Here is a 12,238-nt window from a genome sequence, read left to right on the forward strand (position 1 = left end):
TCTAAATTTGCTGATATTGTCTTTGTGGCCCAACATATGGTCAATTCTTGAGAATGTTCCGTGTACACTAGAGAAAAATGTATACTCTGTCGCTTTGGGATGAAGTGTCCTGTAGATGTCTATCATATCCAGGTGTTCTAGTATTTCGTTCAAGGCCACTATATCTTTATTGATTCTCTGTTTGGATGACCGATCTAGAGCCGTCAGCGGAGTATTGAGGTCTCCAAGTATGATTGTATTTTTGTTAGTTTTTGTTTTAAGGTCAATAAGTAGCTGTCTTATATATTTTGGTGCTCCTTGGTTTGGTGCATATATATTAAGGATTGTTATGTCTTCTTGATTCAGTGTCCCCTTAATCATTATGAAGTGACCATTTTTGTCTCTGAGTACTTTTTCTGTCTTGTAGTCAGCATTATCAGATATGAGTATTGCTATACCTGCTTTTTTTTGGGTGTTGTTTGCTTGGAGTATTGTTTTCCAGCCTTTCACTTTGAATTTGTTTTTATCCTTGTTGCTTAGATGTGTTTCTTGTAGGCAGCATATAGTTGGATTTTCTTTTTTAATCCATTCTGCTACTCTGTGTCTTTTTATTGGTAAGTTTAATCCATTTACATTTAGTGTAATTATTGACACTTGTGGGTTCCCTACTGCCATTTTATAAATTGCTTTCTGTTAGTTTTGTATCTAGTTTGATTCTTCTCTTTTGTTTTTCTATCATTTGTTTCTGTTTGTTTGTGTTCCATACTTCTTTCCTCTGTTGCTACCTTTTTTAAGTCATGTGTTTTTGTGGTGTTTTTTTCTAGGGTGGTTACCATTAAGTAATGAAAAGGGTACCTACCATATTCATTGTAGTACCCTATCTTATAAGTATTTCTGCACTTCATCGTCCTTTGCTACTGTTAATCTCCATTCTCTCCCCCCCTTTTTTTTTCCTTTGTTGTCACAGTTTAAGTTTGGTTTTATTGTGTTCTTGGTGGAGCTGTTACTTGTGGTGTTGTTTTCTTTTGTTCTTTGAATCTAGTTGGAAAACCCCCTTTAGTATTTCCTGGAGTGGGGGCTTTCTCGTGATAAATTCTCTCATCTTTTCTGTATTTGTGAATGTTTTTATATCTCCTTCATACTTGAAGGATAGCTTTGATGGGTATAGTATTCTTGGCTGAAAGTTCCTCTCAGAAAGAATACACTTAAAAATGTAAAAAATATTCCTGCAATCACCCTGTAACTTAAATACATATAATTATACCAATCTCCTAGGTTATCCTTGACCTTGGCTTTGACCTTGAGTGCTCTCTGGCCCCCTTCCCCCTGACATTCCACTCCTCAGAAATGAGTCATTTCTAGAATGTTGTGTCTAACTGTCTTGTTCCTTTCACTAGTTCTATCGCATATGTATGCATCCCAAAGAAAGATACAGTTACCTTTGCATCTTTATTGTAAATGGTACCACAACATATGCTTTGCAATTTTATTTTCTTTTTTTCCACTCAGTGCTAAATTGGCAATGTTAATCATTGTTGTGTGCAAACATAGCTTACTTATTTTCACAGCTGTATCGTATTTCATCCTTTCTCCTGGGCTGTGAATTTCAAACATTTTGACTACTTTCTCAGGTTAAACAACACATTTGACATCTTCCTTTGTAATAGTAAGGTGTTGTTTTCAAATTAGGTGAATATTCTGTTATACTCGTTACCTGGTAATGCTTTAGCTTTCTTGTTATATGTTGCTGTAGTTTTTAAGTTTATTGTCATTGAACAAAAGTAGCTAAATTCTCTTTAAAAACCATCAAGGCTTTTCCTTTTAATGAGATATTTACTTGAGAGTTTCTGATCTATTTAGATTTATTTCCACCAACAACTTTTGAGCTGTTTTTGTACAGATTTTCTCTTCTTTTATAATAATTTATATTTTTTCTTTGAGTTTTTCAAATTTTTCTTTATATTTTTAAAGTTATGTATATTTGTTTTTTCTACCTTCAGAGGGTTTTCTAGCTATTTTAACATTTATACTTAGCAAGTTTTAAAATGAATCAGTATCTTTTATCCTTCTCTGTAACATATGTTTACAAAGACCATAGAATGCTTAACTGTGATTAATCTTCAGATCCTCTTGATTGATAGCAAAATAAGGTTTATCTTTGTGAATACAGTAATCTTCACATCAATTAAAGACCTCACCTGGACTAGAGATTAAAGAGTATCCTAATTATTGGTGGTTTCTTGTTCAACCCTGGAAACAGTCAACACACCTCTGTGTTGGGAGGTGCCTGTCTGCAAATGTTAGAGAAGATCTTTAGTTTGTGGAGATCGTTTGTTTAATTTAGTGTGTGGATGTAATATCCCCCCCCCAATAACACTGAAAAAAAACTAAAAGAACTTAAATTAATTAATAATTGCCTGTTCAAATTGAAGAGAAAATACAAAGCTTGCCTCACTTGCTTGGGGATGTTCATTGCCTTAATTTTTTTAAAATAGTAATATTTGAATATTTTCAGGTCAATTATCCAAGGACACAGTCAACATTTCTCATACTTAATTAAATGTCACTTGACTTGCAACCATAGTAGCTTATAAAAAAATATAGCCCAGCGATTACTTCAAAACATGTGGAGTGTTTATCATTGCTCTTCTCCTCTCGTCTAATAGGGTTCCATAAAAAGAAATAGAACCAAAATAGTTTTATCTAAAAGTTTTTCCAAGAAATCTCATAATCCATCATATCTTAAGATTTTTGAGAAGAATGTTCATAGTAAAGTTTCAATATAATATGAAAAATGTAACCCTAAAAAAACAGGTTATCAAGTAATGAATTATTGTTCTGGCCAGACTCAAAGAAGAATTATCCTGAAATAAGGCTCTTGACAAATATCTGTGTTTCCTTCTCAAACAGGTGTATTTTGCATATATGTAGCATAACTTGTGGAAACAATCTATCTCTTGGACAGAGTATGTATCAGGAGGTTAAGAGACCTACACAAGTATTGAGTACCATTTTAAATCACCTTAAAGCAACTGAAAAGTCAACACAGTTTTATAAGAGTATGTATTCAATAATAAGAAATTATTTTTAAAAATAAATAATACTACACACATATAATAAATAACTATGCAACCTCAAATAAAAATATGACTCTGTGGCAATACGCTGTCTCCAAAAGGTATTATTAAATTATAAAATGAAAATATAGAACTCTGTGAAATATAATCCTTTTGGGCAGAAAATGATTTTTGATGTGAAAACAAAAAGCAATAGATACACACACAAAGTTAAACACCCACTATACGTAAAGAAACATAAAAAAAGAACTAAAACTGTTTAACAGATGTCGACTTTGAGTATGACTAAAGAGGGAAATAAGGCTTTAAACTTTTTGATTATAGAGTTTTTTTGTTTGTTTGTATTTTTCTGAAGTGAGAGGCAGGGAGGTAGAGAAACAGACTCCCACATGCACCCTACGAGATCCACCTGGCAAGCCCACTAGGGGGCAATGCTCTGCCCATCTGGGGCATTGCTCCACTGCAACTGGAGCCATTCTCGCACCTGAGGTGGAGGCCACGGAGCCATCCCCATTGCCTGGAACAACTTTACTCCAATGGAGTATTGGCTGTGGGAGTGGAAGAGAGAGACAGAGAGGAAGAAGAGGAGGAAGGGTGGAGAAGCAGATGGGCACTTCTCCTGTGTGCCCTGACTGGGAATTAAACCCGGACTTCCACATATCAGGCCGATGCCCTACCACTGAGCCAACCAGCCAGGGTCTGATTATAGCTTTCTTTACTGTCTGGTTTTTAACCATGTTGGGCACATAAAATTATAATGTGAACAATAATTGCAGTAGAAATATTGGTCATTTCCATTTTCCTCTCTAGGCAAAAAATATACTCACACATAAAACTTCAAGGAATGCAAGACATATGTGTCATCCTGAAAATAATTGCTTAACAGTGAAAACTGGCTAAATAAGGCTAATTTTTAAAAAAATTGGTAAGTACAAACAAATGAATAATTATCTCTTTAAACACAGTACTGCTACTAAATAACCATTAGAAATATGCTTAAGTATATTTGTCATGTAAGTAAATAGTATAAACCTTGACTCTGTACAAGTAGTCATTGAAAAGCAAGTTGGAAGAGAAACAGTGGGCAAATAAGCGAAGGTGTCAGAGTGACCTGACTCCTTGTTCATCCCTGGCAGTCTGTCTACAGATCTAGAATCCAAACTTTAAGTTTTAAAATAACAACAAGCTCTAAATTAGTTTAGTAAATATGTTTTTAATCAAGAAATATTTAGGAGAATTAACATCTTAACTTTGGGATAAAACATTTCCCACAATTTTTAGCAATTGTTATGTTTCATTTTATTTCTTATTGTTCAATTACAAAAAATTAAATAATTGTGCAAACATTTATCTATGCATATATGTATGGAATTACTCATTATCTATTTATCATCCATCTCTTATTTTTTCTTTATATATACATAAAGATATATTTATAATGGTGTTATCTTAATATTAACTTGTCAGTTAGTTCTAAATGATTGGGTTTTAGATATTTTAAAGGCTCTACTAATTATTTTTAGATATCCTAATTTCTTTTAAGGAGTTGGTATAATTTACATAAAACATTTATTTTCCTGATTTAAAGAATATTCATCTTCCAGAATAAAGCATTATAGTATGCCTATAAAATTTATGCTAAGACAATATTCAGAAGGAAGGACCTCTCTCTCTTACTGCAGTTGTGAGAATAAGCCTCATGTAAGAGGGAAGGAGAAATACTTCATATCTTAAAGAGTATATAGAATTCACTGATCAAAGTAAAGTATTGCAGGCAAAGGGTCAGACAGAAGAGAAATATATGTAAAATATAATATAAATATTGGGAAAAGTATAGCAAATAAAAAATTAAACTTGACCAACAGTTATGTATTAAAAAGTCCTGGTTGAGTAAGTAGAAATGTAGGTTGAGACGTTTGCCAATTACTTTTTTGTCGGCAAAAATACAAACAAACCAAACTAAGGCCTCGGGACCTGGGTTCCTTTCCGTCCGATTGCACCTGCCATAGCAGATGATGAAAACAGCAGTCAATTCATTACATGTCAATCAGGAGAACTGTCTGCTATTCTTCAGGAGGCAAGGAAAGATGGAATACATTTTAATGGGAGAACTAGCTAGTCAAGGAGGTACTCTGGTGGCACTTCTTATGAGAAGGAAGAGCAGGTGACATGCGGGGGTGTAATCAAGGCCAATGTCCACCGAAGAGATGAAGAAGGAGAAAATTCAAGTTCTGGCTGCTTCTGAATTTGACCTATTCGTAGATTTCACTTGCTATCTTCCCTCTCACAAATCTAAGTCAATTTCAGTTTCTGACACCTCACTGAATCTTTAAATGAACTAAGACCTGAGTTTCCAACAGGCATCTTATATTCCATGTACTGGTGGCAGGTAGTTTTTGATATAGCCCAGGACTTAATATGCAAAGTGGCTGAAGGGCATAAGAGAAAGTTTTAGTGTTGAGGCTTAAATGCTAAATTTAACTAATTCTGAACAACAAGGTCTTCTGGATGAAGGAAGCCTGTCAGTTCTCCAATCAATAGCAATATTTCCTGATATGTATTATGTGTGTCTGTGAATGTGTACATGTAATTGTATCACTAATCCATTTTCCAGCTCCATTTGGCTTTGGGAGAAACAGATGAGAACAAGTCAGAAAGGTTTGTTTGTTTGTTTGTTTTTACCAATTATACCCTTATATCCAGTGCATTGTTACCTGCCTTAGAAGTCATATTCCCTTACTCCCTCTTTGGGAACCAGACTCGGATGAAAAGGAGAGAAATGAAGGTAGAAACAGAGACAGGGATAAATATAGAAATTGTGTGTGTGTGTGTGTGTGTGTGTGTGTGTGTGTGTGTGTGTGACAGAGAGAGAGAGGGAAAGATTCTAATAACCCCTCATTTTAGTGGATTGAAAATCACTTTCAAGATCCTTTTCTGACTCACTTGCCTCCTAATAATAAGACAGCTCGGAAGCCTGAGGAACCAAACTACTGAAACAGGCGCTCTAAAAAGATGCTCAGCACCTGCAGGAAATGGTAATGAATCAAACCTTAATGCCTTACCCTAGTTCCATAGAACCCAAATGCAAATGGTGTGAAATAGAGATAGACATCCTGCCGCTTTGGATAGTTTCTTAAATGGAAGGAAAAAGTGAGTCTGAAGTAAGTGAGTATTTTGTCTCATGATTTTCAAGTAAAACTGATGATTGGCGTGACTTTCTGAGCTAGTGTAAAAGCTAGGTAACCTTGTAAATCACAATTATGCAACAATCTAGAGTACATGTTTCTAAATTATTGTTGTTCAATGAACCTTTTCTACAGCTGGCATGATTTCGTCCCACCTCTATGGGACATAATCACTTTTAAGATGTCTAGTGAAAAATAATTTGACACGGCTGTTCAGAAATTTTAGTTTCATGATCTCAAACCTTAAGGATTTCTTTACTTAAATCTATGTAAACCTTAGATTGTTTTAGATGAAGAAATTCAGAGGGATACTACTGTGTGGAGTGGCTTGCATTGTCAGAACAAAGCCTCTGGAGAGAGGGAGACTCTTCAGACCTGAGCACGAAGCCCCTCAGAATCCTGCCAGGGACACCCACCCTTTCACCTATTTAGACCTACTCAGCTCATAGTCACAGTCACAAAACCACAAACAGTGAAGCTGCTTCACTCACAGCTACTTAACCAATGTGTGACAAGCATTACACAGCTTGTTGGCAGAGTAAAATTTGTCATAGTTGTAGGACTGAGGTCCACCTTTCCATGCTGGCTATCAGCTGAGGGGAGCCCTTAACCCCTACATGTCTCTCTCTGGTCCAGTATGTTACTGGTCCATCTCGTTTCATGCAACAACACATCAATTTCTCTTCATGCTCAGACTCCTGAAACACTCTCTTCCTACACCTCTCTTGCCTATGTTTTATAATACATTTCTCTGAATGTACTCAGAGGAAGTTCTCTGTTTTTAAAAGTTCATGTGATTAGACAGGAACCACCTTGGATAATCCAATAAATGTCCTTCTGTTAAGGTCCACAACTTTGTTTAATTGGCAGAGTCCCTTTGCTGTGTACATAACATATTTGCAATTTAAAGGAATTAGAATACTGTGTCCTCAGGTTGCCCTTCTCCGACCCCAGATTTCTTGTCTAGTTAAAGCAATACACCCTGAAGGCATCTCTTAGAAGATAGGGGAATAAATAATTATATCGTATCTATAATGTCAAAGACACCTCCCTACATAGGAAGCCTCAGGCACTACTGAGCCACATGCAGCATCTCTGACCCACAGGCAGTTCAATGAGATCTTGGAAGTATACCTGAAACTAGGGGCCTCGGATGCCTCATTCAAGCTTGACTGAGTCAGTGACCTTCCACATCGGGGCAATTCCTCAACACTTCTTGCCCAATTACACAACAAATAAATGGCAGAGCCAATATTTGCCTCCAAATAGCTCAATTTTTGCTACATCAAACAATCTTACTCTTTCCTATGACATTGATGTTGTTTCTCCCTTTTTTTAAATAAAATCATGGTGAACAGTGAAGTAATAGTAAGGTTAGCTTTCTAAGTGCTCTTTGTACAGAAGTGTGGTATTCATAGAAATAAGTCAAATAAAATTATGCTCTTGGAAATACTAAATAGGAAACTAATAATTAAGGCAGTAGGATTACTCGCCCAAAACTTACCACTTAATGATTTTAGTCTGCATAGAATGACAGATTTTAGTTGCATAACAAAATACTTAATGTAGAACAGTAAATCATTAGCTAAACAACCAAAAACAAGCGAGATGATCATAAAAATAGAATGCTTAAAGACATTCAGGACTGTACAGACTTATTAACACACATAGATTCAAACCGACCCACAAATTTATTTATTTCACAGTTTCACAATGAATTCTAGGTCATTTATTCTTCACTACAATCAAGTTGTCCCAACAACGTGTAAAGGTGCTGCTTGCTAGGTGAGAGGAACTCTAATGTCCTTTTATGCATATTCACAGCTTTGCTGCCAAGGGAGCTGTCAGTTTTCCCCTTTACGTACAGTAAGTCTGAATAAATGAGAGACTATGAGAATGGACAATGTCTATTTCTCCCTTTAAAACTGGAATATATTCTTTTCCCAAGGTAGGGAGAAGTGAAATAAATAACCAGGTAAATTATAATCACTAGTGAACAAATAATAGCTTCCATTTTTCCCTTTTCTGCATAGCTACAATAATCTGCACATTTTTTTGCCAAGCAGTAACAAAAAACTCCAAACTCTAGAATTTTCTACCCTCTGCCACGCTATATTAATTGTAAAAGATGGGAGGAGGTACAATTTTATAATCTAGTGAGATATTATTGCTCCTTTCAGCAGTTCTTTTGGGAGTACCCATAATATATTTCCATATTCGAGAGACCCAGACTAATCAAATCTATATAAAATGCCATATTCCCCTCAGAAACTATTGCAACTGTTTCCTAAAAGGAATTCTTCATTTCCGTATGCTTTTCCTTCAACGTATCATCTGCCACGTTCCATCCACACTTAACTCTTTAAATATGCTAATTTGACTATATCATATCATTTCCTTTCTATAAAACATCTTGCCACTTACAATAAATCCCGACTCCTTAATACCTTACACAAGAGCCTGTGTGACCTGTGGGACACACCGCCCCTGCCCACATTTCACATTCCAGGAACGCTAGGCACACCTCGCCCTGGTGTCAGGACCTCTGCTCCGGTTCTGCTCCCCCTGGGGAGGCACGCCACTATCATGTCCCCTGTCCCCCTTTGTCCCTGACCCGGTCACTCCCTGCTCTATCACCATCGCCATCACCGTCGATAACGTGCACCCTCATTATGCGCCAGGTTCCGGAGAGGCAACACCGTGACCTGATTCAACAGCAGGTTCTAGAATTCAGATCCTCTTCTGTTCAAATCACAGATTTACCTTACATGAGCCCTCACTGCCGCTATTTCTTTTGTCCCATAGTATTTATTCTTAAATTATAAATGCCAGACAATGTCCCATGGGGAAACATGGATGGATTATGTCACTATGCTTTTATATATTTATATTTATATATATATATTTTAATATTAAACACAATCTTTTAGAGCAGCTATAGCTTCAAAGAAGAATTGGAAGTAAGGTAACAGAGGTTTCCCACGTTCCTCCTGCCCCTGCCACACAGAGCTTCCCCGTGATTGTCATTCTTCACCAGAGGGGTACATGTGTTACAGCTGATAAACACATTATAATTGCCCCAAGTCCATCGCCTCCCTTAGGGTTTACCACGGGTGTTGTGCATTCTATGGGTTTTGACAAACATAATGACATGTGTCCCTGGTTGTAGTATTGTACAGGCTATTTTTTGTGCGTGTGTGTGTGTGACAGAAACAAAGAGAGTCAGAGAGAGGAAAAGATAGGGACAGACAGACAGGAAGGGAGAGAGATGAGAAGCATCAATTCTTTGTTGCAGTACCTTAGTTTTTCATGATTGCTTTATCATATGTGCCTTGACTGGGGGGCTACAGCAGACCGAGTGATCCCTTGCTCAAGCCAGCAACCTTAGGCTCAAGCCAGTGACCCTGGGCTCAAGCTGGTCAGCCTTGCTCAAACCAGATGAGCCCATGCTCGAGCTGGTGACCTTGGGGTTTCGAACCTGGGTCCTCCGCATCCCAGTCCAATGCTCTATCCACTGCGCCACCGCCTGGTCAAGCCAGACTATTTTCATCGCCCTAGGAATCCTCTAAGTTCCGTCTTCTTGCCCTCATCCCCCTCCCATACTGCCACTGCTGACAAGCATCCATCTTTCACTGTCCCCATACTTTTGCCTCTTCCAGAATGTCACATAGCTGAGATCATACTGTCTGTAGCCTTTTCAAATTGGCTTCTTTCACATATGCATTTAAGTTTCTTCCATATATTTCCATGGCCTGATACCTCATCTTTGAATAGTCCGTTGTCGGATGACTACAGGTTATTTATCCATCACCTACTGAAGGACATCTGGGTTGCTTCCGAGTTTTTGACAATTATGAATAAAACTGCTATAAACATCTGTTTGCAGGTTTTACATGGACATACATATTTAAATACCTTTGGGTAAATACCAAGGAGCATGGTTGGATGACATGGTAAGGGTATGTTTGTATGTTTAGCTTTATAAAAAAGTACTAAATGTCTTCCAAAGTAGCTTCACTGTTTTATATCCCTTCTGGGAGTGACTGAGAGTTCCTGGCATTCTACATTCTTGCAAGCTGCTACTCCCATGTTTTCAGTTTGGGTCATTCTAACAGGTGGGCCACGGTATCTCACTGTTGCTTTAATTTGCGTTTCCCTGGTGACAGATCATGGAGCATCTTTTCATATGCTTACTTTCCATCTGCATATCTTCTTTGGTACATCTATTTCTTGATTTGCAACATAGACCTAATCATACTTTTTATATTTAGACATATTAAATGAATTATATAAATTAACCATGTAACAAGCTATGAGGGTGCTTGAATATCTACTACTTTTTTTTTTTTTTTTTGCTAAATATAATTTATTTGCTTAATACAGACATATGACTTAATAACCTTTGCAGACAAGGAAACAGATTTAGGATTTAGCACTCCATAGGAATAAATGACAGAGCTGGGTTCTAAAGCAGATCTATCTAATATCAAAACCTGTCCCTTTGTCCTCTGACCATCCCTTCAGTGAACACTCAGTTTCAGGATGCTGCATCTAGGAAACACTCGCTAACATGTCTGTTTCCTTGACTTCTAAAATATTTGCCCAAAACCCTATGATTAGACAACATCATTAAAAACGAATTTACAATTATCTGATTATGTAACTGTCTCTTTGAATGATATTTTGGAGCTTTGAGAGTAAGAGAAACATTCATTTTCTTCCTCTGCACTTCTAGCACATAACAGAGTAACGTTCATGTAGTAAGCAATCTATTTTTTTAAATTAATACATGAGTGACTGGCTGGATGAAGTTATCAGAAATTACCCTTCAGGATAAATGATGAGTCTGTGCATGAGTGTGTGATTTGAATTTCTTAACAGAGATATCTTTCTGTAACAAAATGATATTTTTTCAAGTTGATGAAGTTAGTTATTGCATAAAATATTATTTCTTTTGTTCACTTGCTTTTATCTTGTTTCATTATAAATATAAAGAAATTGCCCCTCCCAGTCCCTAGAGGTACACACCGGATAACTATTTTCTATTATACCAAACGATCATTTTCTAAATAATTTCTCATATTTAAAAAAGAAAAGACTAAGCCTCTTTCTTACCTACTTCAGCTAATCTAAATAATATTTGTATAACCTTGACAAAATTGTGAATGTTAAGAAGCGTAAGATGGAAAATGGAAAAAGAAACTTCTATTCAGTAATGGAAAAACATAATGATTTTATAAATAAAAAACATACCTCTTAAAATATTGCTTCTAATTAGCTCAGTTTCACCTATGAATTGAAGTGCTTCAAAAATATTCATTGTGGTATATTATTAGCTTGGCTACACTGTACGTTCACCTATGAAACTACTGTCATCATTGGCTCCATTTCGTTACCCTGCCTAGTTGTAAGGTATACAACACTCAACCCTGCCCTCCATGTTTGCAGTGCTTATTATGAAACTTAGCTTCCTGAATTCCATTTGGTATGAAAACAAAAGTGCAATAATTCAACATTGTTCATTTGCTTCCCTTATTTCCAACCTTCATAATGTAAAAAGAAAAGCACAACTTTTCATGTTGGTCAGTTAGAGATAAATTTTTGCTGCTTAATTAATATAATCTTTCAAAATACCAATACCATGGAACCATGGAAGTCCACAGAATGATTATGCTAATTCACCTACTAAGAAGTAAAATATCTTTCCAAACAATAATTCATGTAAGATGAGGAGCATTTGGCATATGTAACACTCTGAGTGAGTATCATTGTCAATGGTCTCAGATAAATTTGAAAGTTTTCTAATTAGTGTGAATAAGTTATAATATAAGTTCTGATTTATTTTAAATATTTCTTCCAATACTAATAACATTCTGATATTAATCAGAATAATAATACTGAAACATTGTTGCCTAAACTAATACAAAAAAATACTTTTGAGCTCAACATACACAATGTGTACCATTTATAATCTTATTGTAGATAATAAAAAATGAG

This window comes from Saccopteryx leptura, chromosome 11 (genome assembly GCF_036850995.1).
Source record: "Saccopteryx leptura isolate mSacLep1 chromosome 11, mSacLep1_pri_phased_curated, whole genome shotgun sequence".
Taxonomy (NCBI): Eukaryota; Metazoa; Chordata; class Mammalia; order Chiroptera; family Emballonuridae; genus Saccopteryx; species Saccopteryx leptura.